The sequence below is a fragment of the Podarcis filfolensis genome, assembly GCF_964270895.1.
Source record: "Podarcis filfolensis genome assembly, chromosome: 15".
In the NCBI taxonomy this organism is placed as follows: Eukaryota; Metazoa; Chordata; class Lepidosauria; order Squamata; family Lacertidae; genus Podarcis; species Podarcis filfolensis.
In genome coordinates this window covers 35,407,137-35,432,576 of record NC_139618.1, presented here as the reverse complement: position 1 = coordinate 35,432,576, position 25,440 = coordinate 35,407,137, and the positions used below count along the sequence as shown (strand labels likewise).

The 25,440-nt window shown below is 44.1% G+C and overlaps 1 long non-coding RNA gene across 1 annotated transcript; it reads left to right on the top strand.

The window, feature by feature from the left end:
* The first annotated feature begins 5,262 nt into the window (after window positions 1-5,262).
* On the top strand, window positions 5,263-17,214 carry LOC310750756. The gene is made up of 4 exons (XR_014542234.1): window positions 5,263-5,561; window positions 6,345-6,636; window positions 10,778-11,380; window positions 16,366-17,214. It is a non-coding gene; the product is annotated as an uncharacterized lncRNA (long non-coding RNA).
* Window positions 17,215-25,440: the final 8,226 nt, after the last annotated feature.

The window sequence follows — 25,440 nt, the reverse complement described above, 5'->3', positions numbered from 1 at the left end:
TGCTCCTGAGCTAGAAGGACCATTGGACTGACTTCTTATAAGGCAACTTTTTCTGTTCCTTATTGACTATAAAGCCACTTGCACTCAGAAATTGTGGCCGAGGTGGGAAGATTCACAACGTTGCTTCATTCTCATTGCATCACCACAGAACTCCTTGCTCATGTTGGAAAGAAAAACTCAGCAGAAGCAACTATGGTGGCAATTTGATGACAGGTTGTTCTGGGTATGACTAATTAGTGCATATGTGCACACATGGCTTCCAGGACCTTCCTAATTATAACCATAGAACTGAAAGGCTGGAAGGAGATATAGAAATCATGTAATCGAACCCTGTGCATTGAGGGAGGGCTCACAAATCAATACTATCCTATCTAAAAGGGCATGGGTAGGCAAACTAAGGCCCAGGAGGCGCCAGATCCAGCCCAATCACCTTGTAAATTCAGCCTGCAAATGGTCCGGGAATCAGCATGTTTTTACATGAGTAGAATGTGTCCTTTTATTTAAAATGTATCTCTGGGTTATTTGTGAGGCATAGGAATTTGTTCATTTTTATTTTTTTCCCAAAATATAGTCTGGCCCCCCACAAGGTCTGAGGGACAGTGGACTGGCCCCCTGCTGAAAAAGTTTGCTGACCCCTATAAAAGGGGAACAGAGACAGTCACAATCCAGCATCTAATATGATCCTTATTATACTCAACATGCCCCAAGACCTGCTGTTGACATTATTTTTAAAAAAAAATAAAAATACAAGTGTGATTTAGGCTTGTTCCGAACATCTCTGGAGCCACATTCAGATGGTTCAAGTCACTGAGATGAACCAGTGGTTCTCCAAGGGTGTGGTGTACCACACTGGTGTGGTAGGAGAGGATGGCAAGTGTGGCAGGAAGATTCAAGAATGATCAAAGAAACATTTAAACATTTCAGTGTAGTATAATATAGTATCAAAATAACTTTCCCCCCGATATACAGTCAGAAACATAATCCATGCTTCTTTTCAAGAGCACTGGCTATTCTTCTACAGCTCTCCATGACATATTGTTGTGAACAGGAATTTGTGTTGATGAGAAGATAAGAGATTGTTTGTCTCAAATTAGACCTAATAGAAATGAGATCACCTGGCAAAAGCAAGCTCACACCTCTCATTGAATTTGTATACATACATATGCAAGAGGCTCATTTATAATTATATTATGGATATGATTCATGTTCTTACGTGGCTGCATTGCATTATACTTTCTGGATGTCCCATGATCATATTACAAAGTAGTTGTGTTCTATGTTATAAATCAAGCGGTGCTTTTTGTTATAAATCAAGCGGTGCTTTTTGTTTTCCGATGTATTTGCTACCAATAAAAAGATTCAGTGTAGTGTGGGCAAAATTTTATTCTGAAAGTGGCACAGAGAAAAAAGTTTGTGAATCACTGAGCTGAAGGAATGCAGGAGTGTGGCCATGTCAGCCAGCACTACTCCAGTTCCATATGCTCACCTTACCCTGGCCCATAGGCATCTGCACATGCAGCATGAAGATCTGTAGCAAAGGTGAGGGACCGCTAGGCTATGGACCAAACTTGGCCCATTAGGCCCTCCCATTTGGCTCACCAGGCCATTTTGAAAAAGCCACGCCCACCTACCCTACACTTGGCATAATAAATGACATCAGGTATGAGGTTGGTGAGGGTGGGGCTTCAAAGGGCCAATCAGGAGGTTCAAGTGAGTGCTTGATTGTTCCTTTGCTGGAGCAAGGTGTGCTCCCACATGCCCAACACTGAATCCATAGATACTAAGGGGGTGCTAATGAAAGTACAGGCAACTCCCCATTTGTGTGGAGGTTGCGTTCCGAGGCACCACACATGTCATTTTGGTGCGCATAAGCTTGCCCCACCCCCTTCCAGTGCCAAAAATGGTGTGTCCAACATGCACAAATGGGGAGTTGCCTGTACACAATGCTGGGGGCAGGGCTAGCTGGGGAAAGTGGGTGGAATAAAGAATGCAACTTTTATCTGTGCACAGTAGGCTAGTTTCTACACAAACCTCTCTATCATGCATTCAGATCAAAGCAGGAGTCATTAACAGAGTCCACAGATGCATTCCAACCAGGAACAAACACTCAAGGTGGGAGCAAAGCAAGGCCAGTGGGGTGTACGGCCGGGGGGGGGGGAAGTGTGTCACTGGGAAGGAGGTGTTACCAAATGACCAGTCAGAGAGGCCTGGAGGGCCACATTTGGGCCTGGGTTTGAGGTGCTTCATATCTGTTCTATATTCTCTTTCATAACTAAGAATGCAAGAAGGCAGTGATTTCTGTTCAATCCAGTGTCTGTCGCAAACAGCGCTCCTTCTTTTCAGATACAGTTTGACTTCTGCTAAAACCTACTGTGTTCCTCTCATTGTTCTGTAGGGCCAAAACTAACACCATCAGTTATGTGACTCACTATAACTTTGATGCATTTCAATGGACAGGAAGCAGCAAAAACAATGCAGAAAATAATATAATTATTTAGGTAATGTTTGCAGACTAAAAATGAAATAATGGTGAATACCATCCCTGACCTTGGGCAAACATGTGAACTGTGGTGATTTCTGATCTCGTTTCCGCTAGGGGTAGACTCCAGATTTGGCCGAAGCTTGAACTGAATCAAGCTAATTCAGGAGGATCCAGACATGGGCCGAGTCTGGTAAAAATAATAATCCCAGAGGGGCTGTCTGGGACTGTCAATGGGAAGGCTACAGGGAACATGCTGGAGAAACAGACCCCATCAGGATTGTATCGTCCATTCACCAACTGCATCACTGGCCCATTTAAGGGGGAGTCTTGTGCACAATCCTAATTTCTGCTTCCAATGGAATCATCCAACATCCCTATTCATAACCCACCATCAGGAGGAGCTTGACAATATTCTTGCTAACTTTATGCCAATGGATAAAAGATAAGCCATGCTGAGCACCTTTTTCACCAAAGTAAAAGAGAGTTATTCTGCTGTGGAACCTGAGGAAAACTGCAGAAAATCCCACTTTTTAACCTGGCTTTTCCAGCCTTCTTTTGCAGCATTTTAGCATTTTCCTTTAAAAAAAGAAAACAAAAACCTTCCATGTACCCTCAGCGAAGGCTGAGCTCCCCAAAAAATGTTCAAAACAGAATCCTCTGAAACTCATTCTGCCACATTGATCATGCTTGTCAAGAGATCAAACTGAATGGTTGAAATACTGAAGGGCAATGATGTTGGGCTAAAATTTTGTCTCTCTGGCTTGCCCACTGAGTATCCCCATTGCAAGCTGAGAAGCTTCATTCAATAAGAGGCAGAGGCTATCTCTGCAGGCTGTCAGCCTTGACAAGCAGAAGACTGGTTTCCAATGGCATCTCCCACTTTCTGGCGCTATGTATTTAATAAAGCAAAACCTAGGATCAAGGAATAGGGAGGGACCACAACCTCCTTTCTTCTGCTGTTACTCGAGTTCTTTAAAGCTTGCTTCCCGTCTGGCTCAGTCTCTCTCACTCTCTCTCCAGAAAATCCTTTCATGCCTCCCTCGCCAGACTGACATTTTGACAAGTTGCCACAAGTGACATCTGATTTGTACAAATTTCAAGACTAATAAATCTACCTGTCAAAGCGGAAACTTTAAAAGGAGCTAAGCCCAGCGGGTATAGTTTAACAGAACTCAAGTTGATGAAACTGTGGGATGGAGAAATTATATCTGTCACAATCCACCCACATTAGTTCTGCAGAGATGTTGGCAACTGAAACAAACGTCTTTCACAGCTTAGCAAAAAACATACACATACATGCGCGCACACACACAGAGAGAGAGAGAGAGCAAGCCAGCCAGTGAGGTAGAAGGGGGGAAAGGAAAAGCGATGTTTAATACTCTGAGTAACAAGTAACAGTTCTGTTTGTAAACTAACACATTTATGTATTTACTTAATTCCTCATTTGCTAAGAGTTTGTTTGTGTGTTCATGTGGGTGTCTGAGCATGTGTGCAGAGGGAGGACGTTTGTTGCTCTGTGCTCTCCAGCCCATTAAGAGATTGGAGCTTATCTAGGTCTGGATCCAGTAAGCCCTGAAGCACAGGCTTAACTTCAAACAGAGAAGACATTCCAGCAAATTCAGCTGTCCCATTTGCGTGCTTAATTAAGAGCTCTACCACATCAACGGTGCAGGGCTGAGACAGCTGTGACATTCAGAGAAACATCAGAGGCAGTAATGGATCACAACAGTCCTGGAATCAGAGGGAGAGCCTTAGCACGTGTTAACTAAAAGCTTCCAACCCCCTCCAGACGCTCCCTCAAAGATCCAGGTCCGACGGTGTTCATTTCTCCCGAAGCTCACAAGAGACATATTCCATGAGCCAGGTGTTTCTGCAATGTTCTCACTGTTAGGAGAAAAGGTTGTTTTTATACAACCCAGAAACATCCAATAAATTAGCCTCCAGCAACCTGATATCCTCTAGTTGCATTGCACTACAATTTCCATCAGCCCTAGCCAGCACATGAGCCGGCTGGGGCTGATGGGAGTTGTAGTGCAAAGCACCTGGAGGGCACCAGGTTCCCAAAGGCTGCAATAAATAGATTAATAATCTGCTTATTCCTTCAGGGTCTACACAGATCGGGGATCCAAATGTAGCTCCATCCTAGGTCATTGTGTGCTTTGAGGGAGTTTGTTTATGCTCAAGGACTCTTGGACAAGGTGACTTCAGGGCCTTTCCCCTCCTTGATAAGCCTCACTTTCTCCTTATTGCTGCTTCTGTTTCTGCTACCCATTCACCTGCCCAGTCCCTTTGGTACCAATTCATGCCACCACCCAGTAGCAGAGGACATAGGAAGCTGCCTTGAACTTTGCCCATCTAGCTCAGTATTCAGTGTCTGGCAGTGGCTCTCCTCAGCCCTATCTAGAGATACACAAAGGTCTCTTCAGCCCTACCTGGTTGAACCTGGGATCTTCTGCATGCAAAGCAGATACTGTACCACTGAGCTATGGCCCTTCCCCATAAGCTGAGCAGAAACTGTTGCTCCTTTTCCTTAGTCCCATCACACAGTTTGGGAGGGCAGGTGAACAGGCAACAATACAAGGGGGTGAGGAGTAATAAGGCTGAGGGTATTAGTAATGCACTCCCTAGCAGTGATTAAGCTAGAGCAGATGCCCAGTGATTCTGACTGCTGGTGCAAACTCTGTCTACACGTCTCATCACATTATCTATTGTGCAGTCACAGTTATCCCAAGGTGACTCAGAAACAGTTCAAAGATCCTAATTACCCAGGGGCTCTTTGAACTCCATTTTGGCTACTTATGACTCATGCAACCATGAAAGAAAGAGAGAAAGATGCAATTTTGCTGAACTTTCTCTCCTTTGAAAGATGTGGTAGGGACTTTTACTGCAAACAGAACGTTAAGCTGTTGAACATGAAGTCCCACTGTTAAGACTTACCAAAATATACATAGCATAAGAAGACAGCATGATTTCTTAAGTATGAGTGAACATGTTAATAGAAGCATCTTAGTACAACAAAAATCCTTTGCTGTGTGATCGCTTTTGTAACATATCAGAGGTGAAGAATCTGCACGCAAAGGTGAGCTTCTGATATATGTGTCCCAAGGACCATATCCTACAAATTCTGTGTGGTAAGTATATATGGCAATGTGTGGTGCATTATGGGATATATAACTGTAAACAAAGACCTTTCCTCTTTTGCAGCGTTCTGCTTCAGAGTGGTTTTTTTACCAGTAAGATAGGGATGGGAAACCTCTGGTCCTCCAGAGATGTGCCAATGTATTTGTGACATATTCAGATGCGGTTTGGCCAGCAGGGGGTCTCCATTTGACTGGCAAGCATATGATGAGAATTGACAAACATGTGATGGCCATTGGTCAGGGATAATAGGAGCGATCATTCAGCAGCATTTGGTGGCAGAAATGGAATGGTGGAGCAGCAGCACTCAGCTGACCTCCCAGCAGCTGAGTCAGTGCTGCTTTTACTAGGAAGAAGGGGGGAAGCGGAGGGGAGGTCAGTGACACCAGCAAAGCCAATCCAGCACTCCTGCCTGAGCATTTGCACAGTGCTGCCCTCCTTGCTGTGTCAGGTGAGTGCCACCCCACCATCACACGACTGTCTGGAGGGTCACAGCTTTCCCACCCCTAAAATGAGACTTGTGCTGCTTCTATTTCGGCTAAAGAGATCTGAGAATCCCATTTGTTGTTCTCTCCTGTGTTTGATGCGTAGCACAAAATGGCCTTATCCCTGGCTGCAGCACTGAGGGTGTCTTCAGGTATGTCTCATAACAGCAAGGAATTGCTGAGATGATTACTTATGACAGCTGGCTCAGTTGTAACTTGCCCGTTGCCTTTCATTACAGGAGAGGCACGAGTGTTTGCTCTTTCCACTCCAATCCTATTGCCAAGAACATGCCAGTTCCTTTCCTCCTCCTCCCACCGCTCCCTTTCTATGTGTGATCATCCTGCTCTGCCTTGGTTAAACAATGTATGCAAGGCAAAAGAAGAAACAGCTTTGATGTATGCATGTTATCCGATAACTGAATTGGAGCCTTCGATTCTTAAATGTGTGGCATTTTGATGGGGCCTATGGAATAGCAAACCAGAGGGAGTAGAGGACAAAAGATACGTGAGACACAAATGCAGGCTACAAAGGTAAAGGTAAGGTAAAGGTAAAGGACCCCTGGGCGGGTCCAGTCAAAGGCGACTCTGGGGTTGCAGCGCTCATCTCACTTTCAGGCCAAGGGAGGCGGTGTTTGTCCACAGACACTTTCTGGGTCATGTAGCCAGCAGGACTAAACCATTTCTGACATAATTCTGACAGTGATGGAAACCAGAGTGCACAGAAAGGCTGTTTGCCTTCCCGCCACAGCAGTACCTATTTATCTACTTGCACTGACATGCTTTCGAACTGCTAGGTTCGCAGGAGCTGGGACAGAGCAACAGGAGCTCACCCTGTCATGGGGATTTGAATCGCCGACCTTCTGATCAGCAAGACCAAGAGGCTCAGTGGTTTACACCACAGACTTTAGCTGGATACAACTCATGTTTTTTAACTGTTTCCCACCAGCTGTTTTCCCACTCAAAAACTCCTCCCTCCACCTGCTTATTCCATGGTGGATTTTTGGGTATGCTGTAATACTTCCATTAGAGAAACAAACTTCATTATTGCTTGCAAGTAAGGATGGGGGAGAAATTTCAATCCAGTTCACATTTAAAGGTGAATCTGCCTAATTTGCACTTTCCGACATGGTACGGGGACTGAAACACAGCCGTCCTTTGAAATTTGCATTTCTCCTTATTTTGAAATGCAGTTCTCCAGCCAAGTAATTTGTACAAAAATGCATATACTAGGGTTAAATGTGCATAAAATGCAAATATTACTGGAAATAAAATGCATTATATGGAAAATGTGTGTATATGGCAAAGCACTAAGGATATAGAACAGCACCACATATTGGCTGGAGGAGTTGCTTTTATGATCATGAAAATGAAAAATGAATAAGAAGCCAATGGCAAATATGGAAGAAGAAGAAGAAGAAGAAGAAGAAGAAGAAGAAGAAGAAGAAGACGAAGAAGAAGAAGAAGAAGAAGAAACCCTAAAATAGTCAAAATAATCATGTGTATTTAGTGCAAAATGTCTTGAACGTTGACCAATAATTCAAAGGCTGCAGTAAAAGTGCCCCAAAAGTATACAGCTGCTTTCAGCAGGGCTCGCATGACCTAAGGAACCAATAGGGTCCCATCTGCCCTCATATAATTGCTCACACTGACCTGTTTCCTGAGTGCAAGCTGCTCAAGGACCATCTGAAGTCCTGCTTAGCCTCTACTGAGTTGCCAGCCTGCACAGTAAGTCAAGGTAGAGGAAACAGAACACAGTTTTGTAATTCCATGACGCTATGCTCTCCTGGGTCAGTGTTTTGAGACACATGCTATTGCTGAGTGTGTTATTTGTAATCATATTGTTTGTTCAGTGAGTCCTCCAGCTCTGGGACTTATTGCTCTGTGGTTGTAGCTGGACTTCCATGGCTTCGAAAGGGGACCAGGAGAGACACGGCTCTTCCGTATTTCACTGAGATGGAAACCACATTGCTTTTCTGCAATGACTCAGTTCAGAGGCTGGCTTCCCCCTCCCCCACGCTTTTGTTTTAATTTATATTTAAAGGGGGGGAAAGAAAAAAGAATTTTGAAACTGACAAGCCTGTTTGATTTCCCAGGCATTTTCCTGCCTACTGAGCTTCCTCACATGTCCACAGGCAGAATGGGGGTTTGGTGAAGTCCATGAATTTTTTTGTCCAAGATTGATTTGGCCTGTAGCACCATCTGAACATTTCTGCTGGCCTGAACCCACTCCTTTCCCCCCCCCCATCCTTTCTGTCAAAAGACCTCCTAGTGACTCATGCTCAGAAAAAGCACAAGGCCTGGAGATTATCCCAGAAGGATTTAACCCATTTTTCAAAGCTAAACTCTGCTTAGGAAGATTATAGCACAGTTTATCCAAGAGTAAATAGTGCTTATTTCAAACTCTGACTACACAACAGGGCCTGGCTTCCTAGGGTGGCCATGCATCCTGTTTTATAGAAGGAGGTCCGCTATTTGTTTTTTTTAAAAAAATAATAATATTTATTGCTTTTAAAGATTACAGAAAAAGAAGAAAAGAGAAAATTTAAAGACAAACGAAGAAAGAGAAAAAACAAAAGCAAAAACAAAAACAAAAAAGTGAAAAAACACCACAATACAATACAGTATACAAATAATATAAACCCCAACCTAATCCCATTAAGCTAAACACATAAATAAATCTAAACAAAACAGTTTAAAATACATCTCTCCTTTTCCATATTCTATCCTTCATTTCCTTGTTTCCTCGACTTCCTCACATCTCCCTTTTTGTATTCCCATTCTTCTAATTATTTCAGCAAATCCTTTCCATCTTTCTCTGTTTTTTATTGTCTTGTAAGTAACATATTTTTTAACCTTATTTCCCTTTAAAACTAAATTACTTATCTATTCTTAACTTCTTCTAACATTTCTACTAAATCCATATAATAACATTCCACGATTTTTCTAACAGTCATTAATTTTGCAAAATTTCTAAATAAAGCTTTAGCTTCCCAATCTTCCTCCACCCTCTCCTCTCCCAGGTTTCGGATTCTGCCAGTCCTTTCCGTCAAATCCATATATTCCATCAACCTGGAGATCTTATGTCCGAGGCTCTTAATTCTTTTCCAAGTCCCTTCTGCGGATCTTCTTCATATTAGGAGGTCCTCTATTTGAAGGCTGGTCAGAAGACAATCCTCTGTTTGAAGTACTGCCTGGTCCAATTCTGGTTTAAAGGTCAAGAACCATACATAGCAGGAGCTGGGGCCTAAAGATTCCTATTAGCACAGTAAGGGACGCGGGTGGCGCTGTTGGTTAAACTGCAGAGCCTAGGACTTGCCGATCAGGTCGGCGGTTTGAATCCCCACGACAGGGTGAGCTCCCGTTGCTCGGTCCCTGCTCCTGCCAACCTAGCAGTTCGAAAGAACATCAAAGTGCAAGTAGATAAATAGGTACCGCTCTGGCGGGAAGGTTAAGCGGTGTTTCCATGCGCTGCTCTGGTTCGCCAGAAGCGGCTTAGTCATGCTGGCCACATGACCCGGAAGCTGTACACCGGCTCCCTCGGCCAATAAAGCGAGATGAGCGCCACAACCCCAGAGTCGGTCATGACTGGACCTAATAGTCAGGGGTACCATTTTAGTCCATATGGTGCCCAACTCCCATCATCCCTTAGCTTTGGGCCAGGCAGACTGGAAAGGTCAATCAGGAGTAGCTATTGTATTGCCCTTCAGATGTTCTGCACTCCTGTTAGTCCCAGCCAGCAGGGCTGATGGCCAAGGATGATGAGAGTTGCAACCCCAAAGCTTCTGGTGTTGGCTACCCATGATCTAAACTAGGGTTGCCATACGTCCGGAATTTCCCAGACGTATCCGGAATACTGCATTCGGCAGCAGCTCAATAACTTTGGCCAAAAAACACAACGCAACAACTTTTCTGTCCGGATTTTCACTGTTTGAAATATGGCAACCCTATCTAAAGCACGGTTTGGATGATTATTTGAAATCCCATGAATTACCTGAGGTCTTGCTTCTTGAACTCTTGTTACTGCATTAGTGGAGTAGTGGCGGATTTGCTCTGCTTCAGATTGTTCTGTGACTCTTCCCCAATGCTGACACATTGCACAACCAATGCAGGACAAAAATACACCAGGGTGCTATGACTGAAAACTAAACAGTGTGGCCATTCCCAAACATTTGCAAGTGCAAACAGTTGAGAGTAGGATTGGGTGCATGTACCCCAATATCATCAAAAGCACAAATCATCATGAATGTTCAATAAGCTTGATATTTGAAGAAACCCTTATTCACATTTTATAGTTGAAATGGGAAAGAGTGGCAAGTGGCATGCATTGTATTATTTAATAGATTTTATTTTCATATATTCATATCCTGCATTTTGAGCCTAGACCCCTCTCCTGCCAGCCAGTTAGCATGACCAGTGTTGAAAACAATTCATAAAATGAGCAATCTGTCTTCTTAAGAAAGAATAACAATGAATTGGAAACATGTTTATGTCCTGTGCAATTCTACACATGTTCACTCAGACATAAGCTTCACTGTGTTCAATGGGGCTTGCTCCCAGGTAAGTGCTCATAAGATTGCAGCTGTAAGCATGCGCAGGCACACACACACACACACACACACACACACACAAATCCCATGACAGCAGTCAGGCTTGAACTATTTATTTTTTTCAGGACCACCCAGCAACAGAACAAAATCTTGCTGACTCTGATACTGACTCTCCTTTCAGAAAAGTTGTCCTAGACATTTTCTTTATGGAAGATGGATCACACTGAGTTGACAACCATCCAAAATTGACATGAACTGTATGGCTTTGTCTAGTGTTCAACCCAGTTATTGGCCCATATAGAGATATATAGGAAATAGTGGAATGAGCAGTAAATGTATATTGAATGGTGAACTGTATGAACAGTGAAGAAATTGCAGGACAAATTTGACCACACTCCCAACATGGCAGTCTGGCCAGTGGTGATTCAACTTGCTGCAAAGTTATGCTTCATGGTCATAATATTAAAGAATTGTTAGTTTGGGTGCAGCAGCTGTATGTCTGAGTATCCGGGTATATTAAGGGTATATTAAGTCAGACCATTGGTCCTTCTTGTTCAGTATTGCCTACAATAACTGACAGTGACTTTTCAATGGTTTCAGACTGGGAATATTCCCAACCCTAGAGATGTGGGGATTTATCTGAAAGGGTGACATATACACCATGGATTACACAGGATCATCATGAAGGAGGAGGAGGAGCACAAGACAATGGCAACTACTACAACAAAGTGAGTTGCATAAGGTTGGCACAGTCCCAGAACACAGCAGGCCTGCGCAGCTTACACAATCTCTGGCAGCCTGGAATGGCATCACAAACCCATTTCCATGCCTACCCAAGACTTCAGAAACATAGGCTACACCCACATCAACATAGCAGAGGGCTTACATCCTGCTCGGTGGGTGGGAAGCTCAACAGGCCTGAGCCACATTTGTAGCAAACTTTTGGGAATCCCCCGTCCTGCTTTGATGTGCCTCGAAAAGCCAGACCATCAAGGATTATTCTGCTTGCCAAGAAACAGAGCTTAGCTGGCTTTGGAAGGGCAAGCCATTGCGATAGATGAGAAAGAAGGCATGCGGGTAGAGCTTCTCTCTGTCCTATCTCATCTATCTTGGAGGTGGTTCTTCTCGATTAGGGCCTCCCCTGCCTTTCTCAAAAGCCATCTGCCGTTGTGGAGTCCAGCTCTGGTCTGTTACATGGACCTGCCTCGTGGCAGATCAGACTATCTGTCCAGGGAGAGCCATTTTGTCTACTCTGACTGGCAGCATATCTTCCAGGTCTCACACCCTGCTACCTGGTCATTTTAAGTGTGGATGCTAGAGAGTGAATCTGTAAGTAAGGGCTGCAGCACAATAGCACAGCAAGTTCCTTATACGCCAAAGGTCCCAGGTTCAACCCCTCCAGGAAAGGCTGGCAGGGAAGAGTCCCATCTGAAACCTTGGATAGTTTCTGCCATCTCAGTGTGGACAAAGGTTGTTGTTGTTGTTTAGTGGTTTAGTCGTGTCCAGCTCTTCGTGACCCCCTGGACCTGAGCACTCCAGGCACTCCTGTCTTCCACTGCCTCCCGCAGTTTGGTCAGACTCATGTTTGTAGCTTCGAGAACACTGTCCAACCATCTTGTCCTCTGTCGTCCCCTTCTCCTTGTGCCCTCCATCTTTCCCAACATGAGGGTCTTTCCCAAGGAGTGTTCTCTTCTCATGAGGTGGCCAAAGTATTGGAGCCTCAGCTTCAGGATCTGTCCTTCCAGTGAGCACTCAGGGCTGATTTCCTTAAGAATGGAGGGGTTTGATCTTCTTGCAGTCCATGGGACTCTCAAGAGTCTCCTCCAGCACCATAATTCTAAAGCATCAATTCTTTGGTGATCAGCCTTCTTTATGGTCCAGCTCTCACTTCCATACATCACCACTGGGAAAGTAGACAAGGGTAGGGAAGCTGTTTCAGTCCAAAGGCCATATTCCCTCCTAGGCAGCCTTCCAAGGGCCACATGCCAACGGTCAGCGGGGCCAGAGGCAATGGTGGGTGCAGTAATGAATGAATAGACTATAGTGATCAAGTAACTACAGCCTCCCCCATCCTCCTTCCAGCAAGAGGCATTATCAGAGTTCACTGGCACATTTCAGCCAGGCAAAAAGGGGGGTGCAAAGTAAAAGAAGGGGTGGCTGGAGAAAGGGTACATACCCTCCAACAGGTCAAGGCAAACAAACAGGCCACGCATCTCCAGGGGCCACACTCCTGCACAAGTCACAAGATCCGCACAAGATCATGGTCTCAGAAGATGTGCTTTTTTCAGGCTTCATAATCTCGTGCGAAAATGCAGGATGTCCTGATTTTATCGGGGCGATTGAGGGGTATGAGTGTGTGATCTGGGTGGGAAGAACCCCAAAGGCCAGAGAGAGAGGCTTGGAGGGATGCCTGTGGCGCCTGGACTCAAGTTTCCCCACCCCTGCTATGGACCAACTTGGTATCAGGCAAATGCCTATATCAGTGGTTCCCAACCCTTCTTTTTTTTTTTTTTGCCATACCCACCTAAGCATCTCTAAAATCCTGAAGCCATGACATATAATTATTGTTTTTCAAAAAGTGAGCTCCTATTCATGTGGAGGAAGCCTAAAGGGCCATTAACTAGGTCTAAACAATCTTCCAAATTGTCCCCCTTAAAAATCAAATTGCCCCCCTGTGGGGCATGTCTGGTGTACAAAAAAAATTACCTTATGCTTTGCCCTGTCTGTAGTAGAAATTTAAAGGCCAGGGGAAAAACCAGAAAAATTGGAGTTTTTTCCAAAGCCGTTTTTTAGGTCCATGAGAAAAATGACAAAGAGGAAGAGCAAGAAGAAATGGAAAATGATAGCAGTACAGTAGTTCAGAAAATGAGATAGAATAAATCGCATGTATATGTTGTGTCTTCTGGTTCTGTTTTTGTTTTTTTTAAGCACTACTCAAAGGGTAGACCTTCTATGGAGCTTAAATACTGAGGTGGATCTTAACTTTATTTGCTGTTGGTGCTAAGGGGCAAATTGATTATTTTTTATGTTGATGGTTTCTTGATTTTTTCCTTTTCTTTTCTTTTGAGGGAAAGGGGGTGGTTACCTGTTTTATTGCAAGCACAATACTTTTATCTTCACTGTGTTTCACCCAGTTTGTAAAACTACTCCACAATGAACTTTTTTCAATTTTTCCAAAATTTCCATGTTCCCCGGAAAAAAACAGGAAAAAAAACGTTTTTTTCTCATGGCTTCAAAATTTCCGGAAATTTTACATCTCTAGGCATGTGCCCCATGTTGGGAACGACAGGCCTATATCCTAGAATTACACCACCATCAGTTCATGCATGATGGATATATGATCATTAAAGAGTTGGAGGCGTTTGAATGGACCATTTCATTCTTAGTTTTCTTCACATAAACAGGCCAAGGGCCTAATGATTTCAAGGTAAAGCTTTTATATATTTATTAAGACAATTCAGGAAACATTTTCAAGCCCTGCTGACATCACTGTAATAAATCACCATCTTGTCTTGCGGTAGAAGAAAAGCCAAAATACTGTCAGGTCTGATTTTTTCTGGCTACTCAAGTCTCATGAGCAAACCATGTGTTTTTAATCAACAAATCTTTGTTTTGCATTGCTGGGACCCCAGAACTCTTTAAATAGTTAGCTTTTACCAGAGGGATACTTTAAATTCAACGCGCTGCTTCCTCACTGGAAAGATTAGGAAACAGGACACCACATTACAGATTTACCAGGCTTGTCTTGGTCTTTGGGAAACTTGTTTTTGTTACAGTCCTCGATGGCCTGGAGGGCTTCCCGTTTCTTTCCTCTAGCTTAATTGGACAAGTCCTTCCCTCATCCATGTACACACACACACACACACACACACACACGTGCGCACACCCCTACCTATCAACATTTGTTGCTCATGTCATAACACGCAAATCAACCTTGGCCAAAACAGAGGGGCCCGGTTCTTCCAGCAGAAGGTGTCGAGCATGATGAGAGAGGAAATGGTTAAGTGTGGTCTGCTTTGCAAGTGAAGCAGCATAAAGCCACCATGGGTTTTTCATTCCTAACCAAGTACTCAAAAGCAGGGGTTGGGGACCTTTTTCAGCTCAAGGGCCACATTCCATTTGCTGTAACTTCCCAGGGGCCACATGCCAGTGGCCAGAGGCCAATGTGAGCAGAAAAACAAATGCAATAGTAGGCTAGTTTGCAAACACACACACACACACAGCTTTCTCAATTCTTCATCCAGGCAAGCAAAAGGCATTATCAGAGTTCAAGGACACATTCCAGCCAGACAAAAACATCCAGAACACAACTCAAGGCCCATGAGGGGTGCAGCCTGAGGAGGGGGCCTGGCCTGGTGTCCTGTTCTCACTGGGCACCTGAGTAACCAGGGAACTTAGCAGCAGCAACACCAATGTGGGCAGCAAATAGAGCATTATCCAGCACCCGTGTCCAGGCAGCAGGGTGTACAACGAAGGGTCAGGCAAGAGGCAAAATTGCAGCAGTCCAAAGTCAGAGTCCATGCCATAATAATTTGCAACAAGGGTCTGGAGTGAGGCAGGGTCACAGCAATCCATGGTCAGGTTTAGCAGGGGATCCAAAAGCAGGCAGAGCCCAAAGCTGAGACATAGACACTGTCCCAGCAACACTTTCAGCTAAGCCCGGGGTATGGTTCCCAGTGGGTTATTTGAGCTGGAGCTGTTGGAACCATACCCCAGGCTCAGCTGACTCCAGTAAACTCCCTTCTCTCCAGTGGTCTTCCTGAGAGGATGGTCATACTCCCGAGGAGTCCTTGCCTGTAGTCATTTCTCCAGATGGGTCAGGTTCCAATCTGACATTTAAGGCCCGTCTTTTCCCTCGGGCTTGAGACCTATTCAGCCTTGATATCATAGCCTGAACTCACCCTAACATCAGAAGGTGAACTCATCTTCTTTGACCTTATCTCAGGACCCTGGCTCCTCACTCCCTGAGGGAGCATATTAGGTGTAAGGTTGGTGTAATACTTGGTGTAAGGTTGGGTCCTCTGGTCCTGAGACATGACAACTGAGAAGAGTTCTGATGGCCAGATAGAGAGGGTTGGAGAGGGGCCATAAGAATTTAAGAAAATCTCTGTTAGTTCAAACAAAAGAGCTTCCTAATACAGCATCCTTTTTCATTCAGTGACCAATCAGAGGCTTTTGAGAAGCCCATGATTGGGTCAAAAAGGCTATGGTTGCCTCTCAGCAATTGGTGTTGAGCAGCACACTGCTTTAGAGGCTCAAAGTTCATGATTAACAGCCACTGAGAGATCTAGTGACAGGTCTACACATCTGGTTAAGTACACAGGGAGCTGCCTTATACGGACTCAGAGCACTGGTCCATCCAGCTCAGTATTGCATACACTGGCTCACAGTAGCTCTTTGGGGTTACAGACGGGGATCCCTCCTAGTCCTACCTGAAGACACCAGGGATTGAACCTGGGATGTTCTGTGCACAAAGCAACTTCTCTACCACAATTTCACAATTTACAAGTGTGCAGCAGGCTGCCAGGCTGCCAGGCTGGACAAGATGTTCTTAGTGGACCTCTCATCATTAGTAGATCCACACCTCCTTGCCACTCTTGCTGCTGCATATTCACTTCTCTCTCTCTCTCTCTCCCTCCCTCTCTCTCTCTCTCTCTCTCTCTCTCTCTCTCTCTCTCTTTCTGTGAGCCCAACCTGCACCATGTCACCAAAGGAGAGGACCACGCATGCAGTGTCGCTCAGGGAAGGAAGTTGAATGGACAAGGAGGAGGTGCGGGCCCAGAAAACTTCAGGAGCTGGCAGTGAACACACACACACCCCTATATATTTATGCACCTCACTGATGCCAACTCTCCTGGCCTTTCCCCTATGAATATATCTAATCCCATTTTAAAAACCATCTAAGTTAGCAGCCATGGCCTCATATCACTCAGTCAGGGAGTTAAGTTAACTCAAATCCTAAACCATGCCTTTATTGTCCTCCAAACCTGGGGAGGAGGAAAAAAGCAGTTTTTGTCTCCCAAATGCAATGTTGCTGCTGTAGGACCTTATGTTAGCCCCTCTATACTGAAAAAAGCTGTTGAGATACTGTATGATGCCATAGCAGGAACCACAGTGGCTGGCATGAATGCAATATTTATAATCATGAAGAGAAGAGGTGGCATTTCTGTAGGAATTCCCTAGCCTTATGTTCCAAAAGAAGGAACACGTCACAATTTACGTCACTGCAGTTTAAGCTAAGCCATAGGATGAAGCTGTTAATCATTTTAGCCTCCATCTCATATGGAAGATGTTCTGTATGGCTGACCCATCTGACTTGTTCTTCCTGTGGCTGTCTACTTTTAATACATCAGTTTTTTTCATATTTAAGGAGAGCCTTTCCAGATGACCAAACAAAACAAAACAAACCCCAACTTCTGACTGCAGCCTCCAGAGATATTAGCTGGCTTCTAGAAGAGCTGGCTTTTATCTAGTTCTCTGGTTATATACTGGGGGAGGCAGGGGCTCTACATTCCAGACTCTGGTTTCAAGGTCATAATGAAACGGGAGATACCTGGATCTTCTTTCATGCCCCTTCAGATAGTCTCCTCAGCTTGCTTGTAAATGCAACATGTTCTGCCCACTTGGCACACAAATGTCAAGGCTGAGAATAAATTTGGAACACAACCCCATGTGAGCACATGGGTGACAGTCATGGGGTGACGCAACATTCACTGAGCAGGCACAGCTAAGGAAAATGTGCACGATGACCACCAACCAAAAAACATTTATAGGAACACAAGAGGAGCAGCATGCAATGCCCCCGGACTGTCACTGTTTTGCAGGCGCATACCAGAGATTTAGATTTGCATAATTAACTTGGATTAAAGTGCTCTGTCACCCTAATAAAACAAAGCCATTTTTTTGAAAGAAAGAAAAAAGAAACAGGCCTTTTACAGTTAGGAAAGGAATGCCTTTAAAAGTGTGGAGTGGATGAATGAAGATGTATAAACACCCTGAAAATAAATCAAGGTGAATGCTCATTATCTGACAGTCTCCCTGAAAATAAAGCAGAACAAAGGTTCAATAAAGACTGGGCATAGGTGTTATATACTAAGCTTAGATCCTAGAACAATAGGCAAGTAGGATCTTAGAATGCAACAACTGATTGGCTTGCAGGAAAGACCAATCAGGCTCCAGGAGGAAGTTAATCAGCCTGTTAGGCTGGTAGGATCGTAGAATGCAACAACTGATTGGCCTGCAGGAAAGACCAATCAGGCTCCAGGAGGGAAGCAGAATCAGATGGGACTCATTGTGTAAATAATGTATATAAAAAGCCTGAGGTGGGGGGGGCAATAAAATCACTGTTTTACAAGCTGCAATAAAGAGCATGAAATCGCTACAGGACTCCAAGTATATTTCAATAGTCTAACCGCCACATAAGCTTTGTGCAAGCAAATTGGGATGAATGCTGAAAAAACAGGACAAGTTGTCTCACAAGCCATCTAGGTTTGTCTCTTGCCATCTAGGTTCCACTTCACAATTACCCCAAACAGGATAGAAGACCATTGTTCATTTAACATGTACAAATTATTTTATGTATGCATATCTGTCATCCTTTTGGGACAGTAGACTGCTGGTGCTACGACTAATTCTCTACTGCTTTTGAAACTTATTGAGATTGCCTTGATTTCAGACATTTCATCTATCTAGAGTGCTACAAAACACTTGGCTATATATCATGGGAGTATCCAAAGCAATACATACAGCAGGTAATTGTAAGGAATACGATAAGCATTGTGTGGCGAGAAATTAGATCAAACCAAAGCTTCCTACCAGGACACAATAATTCTTTAAATTAATTAAGAAAAAACAAGCTCGGGGAATTAATATCTAATTTGTTGGTTAACCGCATGAACATAGATTGGGAAGTAAAAGGAACGCCATGAACATATTTTTTTGAAAGTATTCAAGGTTCAAGAGTAGTAATGGATTGATCTATAGTCCATTATAGGGAACAAGCTGATGTAGTTTTAACAACACATATGTCTGAGTCAAAGCACTGTACAAAATCAAATAAACAATTTAAAAGATTCCCACAAGTAACAAAATGCAAAAATAGCAACATTCGGAGTGCATTAACATAGCTGAAAGATCTAGTTCCAAAATAATGCTAGCTAAAAAGCTACCATCAGCAAGGAAAGTCACATGTTAAGTAAAAATTCAGTCCATACTGGCAACTCCATACAGTGACAAAAAATGTACTGTAGCAACACCATACATTCAAAGTACATCCGATGCACATATAAAGCACATGACTTCCCTCCCCCCCCAAAAAATAAATCCTGGGAACCATTGCTTTCCCCTCAGAGATCTACAATCTGTAGCACCCTTAACAAACTACAGTCCCCAGAATTCTTTGGGGGCAGTCATGTGCTTTAACTGTGAGCTTGTCCACACTTCTGATTGCCCCGTGCCCAGAAAACATGGGGCTGGGCGGTTTCCCACTTGACCCGCGTTTTCTAGGTATGGATGCACATGGTTTTCCCCTTGCCCCACTCCTTTTCCTGCAGTACATATTGGCAATGTTGTGAATGGGGTTCCCAATTTATTACCCTATTACCCAAATAAATAGGAAGAGCAGGGAAGTGGCAACATTCAGTACAATCTTAGTACACACTGGCATCCTGGTTGCCCAGTGAAAGAATAAGTCCTATATTTGTGTGAGAGAGAAAGTTTCAGCGACTCAGCCATGTAGCTGTAGCCACCAACTTCCTCCCATCCATTCAGTCTCTCAAGGAATGTGAAGCTTCCCCTCCCACTAGATTATGGGTGAACTTTCCCCTCTGCATGAACTCCTGTTAGCTCTGGCATCTCCTGAGCACATCTGATCCAGAGGAGTTGGTTGTGAAGCTGGGAATATTTCCCCCCCTCCACCCCTGCTAGCAAAGCATGAATACAACTTTGAAACACACACTTCTGTGACCCCTCTCCCACACAGCCCGGAGAGATCAAAGCCCTCGTCAGGGAATCAAAGCATGTGACGGGCAGGTGTCCATCCCCCTCAACAGGCCTATGATGAATCAAACAGCCTGACCCACAAGAAGATCAAACAGGACTCCCACTGACTTTTGGTTAAAGCCAGCCTTCAAGCCACCCTAATTAAAGTTTCCTTCCCCCAACAAACACATACAGACTTTCTTCTAAGCTGACCACTGTCCCATGACCACCTCCATTTCCCTCTCCTTCGTCTCTCCTCAAACAAAGGATGCCTAAGAGTTTTGAGGAGGGAAAAATCAATCTGAGCTTCCAGAGGAGTCAGAGACACAGCACACCTCAGCCTGAGCCCTTTTACTTGGTTCCATTTCATTCCCCAAAAGTGCTGCAAACCCCATCAAATGGATGGGGGGCTCCTGGTTTCTGAGGGTGGCTTCCTAGCAGAATACCTTTAGTACTCAGGTGCAGAAAGTTCAAAATAAGTATTTTGGCTCAGAAAGGGCCTCTTTGCCATCAGAATGGCAACATGAAAGCATTAAGAGCCACCAACCTCAGCAAAATACATGGATGATAAAGGATCTTACGTCCCCGTGTTCTCAAGAGAGAAACGGCCTATTTCAGCCACACATGTGCCATTCAACATGGGTAAGAGTCACATGTGTGTGTTACCTGTGTACCAGGCCCCAAATGCACCCTAAAGCTAGATCATACCACTTCAAACAATCACAGCTTCCCCCAAAGAATTATGGAAACTGCAGCTAGTTAAGGTTGCAGAGAGTCATTAGGAAACCCCTGTTCTCCCCCCGGGGCTGCAATTTCCAGAGTAGTTTATCAATCCCTCCTCCCATGGAACTCTGAAAATTGTTCTGATCAGGAAGTGCCTTTAATTTGGGGTTTGATATAGTGTGTGTGTGTGTGTGTGTGTGTGTGTGTAAAGCATAAACTATATTAAACATATTTTCTTTTTCCAAAGATGACAAGAAGTTACAGATTAGAAGAAAACAAACTATTAAAATATACATCTAAATAGTACAGCACAAACAAATACAATGGCTGCATTCAAATATTGTCAATTAAGTGTGCAAACTGGGGTAGAAAAAAAGGAACGTGTAAATTATGTAACCCTAGCAGATTAGAAATATACACATTTGTATTTAGGAGCTATACATCTTTGTTGGCAAAGAGCTTCAACATAAGATATAAAAAGGGTCCAGGTTGCCATTGCGTTGGTATTTGACACTGGATTCCTGGCCTGCCCAACTTGTTAAGTAATGTAGGCTGGATGTTGTTCCTCCCATTAGCAAACTCACATGGTCCATTCAGGATAGCTAGCTCAGTTGGTTAGATCTTGGTGCTGATAACACCAAGGTTGCAAGTTTGATCCCCATATGGGATAGCTGCCTATTCTTAAATTGCAGGGAGTTGGACTAGTCTCAGGGGTCAGCAAACTTTTTCAGCAGGAGGCCGGTCCACTGTCCCTCAGACCTTGTGGGGGGGCAGACTACTTTTTTTGGGGGGTGAACGAATTCCTATGTCCCACAAGTAACCCAGAGATGCATTTTAAATAAAAGCATACATTCTACTCATGTAAAAACACGCTGATTCCTGGACCAACCGTGGGCCAGATTTAGAAGGCGATTGGGCCAGATCCAGCCCCCAGGCCTTAGTTTGCCTACCCATGAACTAGGTGATCCTCATGATTCTATGATTCTGTGCTGACAGGGTTGTAGCTAAAATGAGGCAACTGAGAAGCATGAAGGAGGTATCGCTATGTTCCAGGTTTGCAGAAGTACACAAAACATTTCAAAAATCACAATCAGCAGACAATGAGCAGTCCTTTTAGGAGAGAGGATGTACCACAACATTTTGTTACAGGTCCTTGTCCATGTCACAATGCAACTCAGATCCCTAGTAGATCTTAATAACTTAATAATGAAGGCATATATCGGAGGATATGGCCCTGGTACCTCATATAAAAACTTGATGCAGGGAATCTGTAATCAGATCTTCAAGTGCCTGTTCTATGAAGAGCAGCTGCAAGGGCCCCTGAATTTGATAGGGCTGGAGCAGGGACTTTTCCAACACAAGGGCCACACATTCCCTCACGGACAACCCTCCAGGGGAAACTTACCAGTGATGGATAGAGCTGTAGGCAAAAGTGGGCAAAGCAATGGATGAGACTTAGAACTAGGCCACATTTCAGCTGTGCAAAATTCAGCGGCTTTTACAGGTATACACTTCATCATCCTGCTTCTACGCAAACGAGAGGCATTCTCACAATTCAATAATAGTTCAAGGAAGGTGTGCTGCCAGGCTGGAAAATAGTGTGGGCTGAAGTTCCCTGCCTCTGGGATAGGGAGAGGAGTGCCAGGAGAAAGGTGTATTGCCCTTTCCCCAGTTCAATTTTGGGAGAAATCCAGTCCCAGATCTCCTATATCATGTATAGTTTGGTCTTCAGTATCTACACTTCAGTGAAATCTTCCCTCTGTGTGCAAAGAAAGGACAATCTTACTAAGATCTCCCTATTTTCTCTCTTTCTCTCTTCCTTTCTTTTGGGCATAGCTAAAAAGAATACGATTTTTCTATTAAAAAAAGGAAAATACAAGTCTACTTCTGTTGATAGAACCACTTGAATGCTCTCTATAACGGCCTTTTTTCTCTCTTAAATAATCAAGAAATAGCTTCCATGTTTATATTTTTAACCCAAATTTTGATGGAATCAAACGAGAATTTGCATGTTCAGACCCAAAAACCTCCCCCCTAAATAAATTCACACAACTCAAATTTTTGGTTTGGTTTTTGGCAGAATTTAGGCCACAACTTTATTGATTACAGAACGTGACTGGTTGCATAGGCTCTGGTTCGACTAGCTCCCTGCACCCTTGCAGGTAGTGCTGACCCAGGGTTCCATCAAAGGTGAGCCAAGGGTGAACACCTGGATAAGCAGAAAGCTGGGAACAGGCTTTCTCCACCACCCAAATGTCCCCCTGGACTCAGGCACGGGCACAACCCCCTCTCAGGGGTTGACCAAACCATCGAGTCCCTGGATTCCTTTAACGGAATACCATACCCTTCACATAGGGATGCCGAGAGCGTTCTCCCATCGCTATCACCTGAACCAGAGCCTATTCGCAACCTTACAAGTTGTGACAATTTGCTATGTGGCAGGCGAAACCCAAATGGCAACAGCCAATCAGCCAAGTGGGGAAAATTCCTGCTGTGCCCCTGTCCCAATGACAGACGACAGACGACGGCATAGCAAGGTCAAGCGCAAGCCCTAAAAGTAGGGAGAGGTGGGCGGGTGTTTCGAATGCACACGTCGAAAGAGGAAGCTCTGGGTCACGTGCATGGGCATAAATAGGTCTCTTGAACCATTTGGACTGTGTCCCATTGACCAGATTGCACCCAGCTATGAGGGACCTACCAATCGAGTGTTGTGGCTGACCAATCGTACCCACCCACAACACAGGGTGTCAGTTTTCCAGGTCTCACCGCGATATGTGCCCTCTTTGAGGGAAAACCCGATTTGTGGACCAGAATTTGAAAGGACCCAACATATTCTCCCAAGGGAAAGGCTCTCAGATAATTATTACATCAGGATCCGGGGGGCAGCAGAGTTTGGATCAGACCCCATGGCCCTGTGCTCTTTCGGCTGGCTCCTTGAGCGCACTATGGACCCCTTATTCGCTTAATGTAAGCCAACTGTGACTGTTTTCCTTTCATCGAACACTGAAGGGTTAGGGTCATCTTAATCCAGCCCAGACCCCAGACCACTTGCTGGGTTCTTCTTAGCCACAAGGAAATCCCTGCTGAGGATTGGCCTTCAGACTTTTACTCCTATCATCACTGTGTTTGTTATTCCCTTGCTCTTCACCACTTTTGAACTTGGTTCTCCTCCGAGGACTCCAGTTGTTCACATGCACCATGATCTGGAGGCTGGCAAACGGGGTCATCTGTCACTGGGAAAGGGGTCAGAGCTAGAGCAGTCACACAGGCTAAGCACTTGAATGGGGCACAGGTCAGCTTGGAGGCTTACAAATTGTTGAGCTGTCACTACTAGGTGTGATTGATGGTAATGAATGAGGGCCAGGAGAGACGCAGCCTTCAGTCATACGCTCATGCCTTCTGCTTTGATGCTGGCACTAGCACAAACCACCTTTCACAGCCTCTGCATGACCTCTTCCTCCTTCCCGGTTTACAGGCCATCCGTCAAACACTTGCCCTGAGGCTGACCTTTCTCCATAGAGGAGCCTGTCTATAGCTGCACCATTTTCTTTCCAAAAAAACCCCACAAGAGGAATTTTATTAATACTGGCCAGGAGACATTGCAGACTTTTTCAAGGCTCATTGGCTTGTGCCAAGAAGGAAAAGCCACAGAGAATGCCAACTTCATTAGAAAGGGTTCCAGAGAGACCCCAAGATGCACCCGGCAGGCTATGGGTTTAAGTAGATAAACACAAAGGTATGTGTCTCTCCCTCCTATTTCCCGACAATTTACACAGCTGCTTCCAATCACCGCTTTGATGTTCTCCATCTCTGTTTTCCTAGCTGATGGCTTCTCCGCATGGTTTCTGAGGTCGGGATGGGTGAACTTCAAAAGCTTGGGAAGTCAGGTTCAGAGAAGTGGTCAGAAGTTCACAAGTTGCTCCATTTTTAAGTCCAGAGAGCAAACTCATGGGAAGTCACCAGTTTTCCTAGCATGAGTTGGGTCACAAAACACAACACATGGAAGGAGGCTCTGCAATAGGGGAAACACCTGACTGCTTTTAATTCAGCCCAATTTCTCTTTTGCCAGCTTGCCTTTTTTAAAAAAAGATACATACATGAAGCCTCAGTACTACCCACTGCACCATTTTAAATGTGTGCACGTTAAAAGTGACATTTGCAAAATGTGAAAAGGCTGCTTATTTTCTCCACCGGCAGAGGTGGTGAGGCAACGTCAGGAGAAAAGTGATAACTAGAGTCTCCATGCTCCCAGTCCTGGAGGTGTTCTGTTTTTTACAGAGTCCTGAGTAGTTTCACCCAGGCAGCTTCTCCTGTCAAACTGTTGTGAACAAAGGGGAACCTGGTTGCAATTCAGAGCAATTCAAATATAAGTTGTGTCCCATGTTAAAATGATGTGGGATCTAAAGGTAACACGGCATTTGGGATATGGTTAAAAGAGGTATGAAAAAAAGGATTTAAAAAAGAGGGGAAATTAGAGATATAACAAGTGGGAGTACACAATTATAAATGAGATGTGAAAGAGGGTTAGAATTTGCTGAATTCGACGGAATAAAGAGGAACACAAAAAAGGGAGATGTGAGGAGGTCAGGAAAGAGGGTTATAGAACCTTGAAATTTAAAAGTGGATTCTTTTTCTTTTTCTTTTTTATTAAGTGTGTATTTTTTGGTTTTTTGTGTTGATTGGTCTGTTTTTTATGTGTTGTAAAATTCTAATAAACATTTATTAAAAAAAAACAAATATAAGTTGTGTCCCTTAAGTTGTGTACACATCAGCTAAAAAGGCAGCAAAAGAAACCACAGATGCACATAACATGTTTTTATACTAAATTATTTGTTTACTTAACATTCTTGTGATTTAAATACAATATATATATCACCCATCTTACTCTCCCCTTTTCTGGTTCTTTATCTTTAAACTGGACTTGGACCAGGAAGTCTTTTAATCTGAGGACTGCCCTCTATAAAGTAGGACACATGGCCATTTTCTAAATGGGGCAGGTAAGGTAGCTATCCTAGATGGAGAAGGGGACCCATCCATAGAAAGCCACTTTATACCAGGTTCCACTATCTGAATTGCTTTGAATTAA